Source organism: Austrofundulus limnaeus, unplaced genomic scaffold (assembly GCF_001266775.1).
Source record: "Austrofundulus limnaeus strain Quisiro unplaced genomic scaffold, Austrofundulus_limnaeus-1.0 Scaffold675, whole genome shotgun sequence".
NCBI classification, from domain to species: Eukaryota; Metazoa; Chordata; class Actinopteri; order Cyprinodontiformes; family Rivulidae; genus Austrofundulus; species Austrofundulus limnaeus.
The window spans coordinates 9,814-10,174 of record NW_013953077.1 but is presented as its reverse complement, the minus strand read 5'-3'; positions in this window follow the sequence as shown (position 1 = coordinate 10,174).

Genomic DNA, 361 nt, shown 5'->3' with positions numbered 1-361 from the left:
AAGCTCGCGTGTGCATGTCCTCGTGTACGAGCGTGAAATTTCACATGCACTATTTTCGCCGGTCGCTTAGCTGCAGGAGGGCAAGCGATTGTCGCCTCACCGCACAGGCTCCATAGGAAATGAATGGAAAGCGAGCGACGTCGCCTCTCGTGTGTCAAGCCCTAAAGACTGTGACTCTGCTGAAGATTCTTATACCAGCTCCTCTGACCACAGCTGAATCTGAGAGGGGCTTCAACACTGAAGAGAATCAAGACTTTCTCAGGTACACAACATCACATCTCACTGCACTTGCAATGAGTCATGAATAATTTTGCTTCCCTCAAATACAGAAGGGCAACATTTGTGTACAAAAGAAACCCCA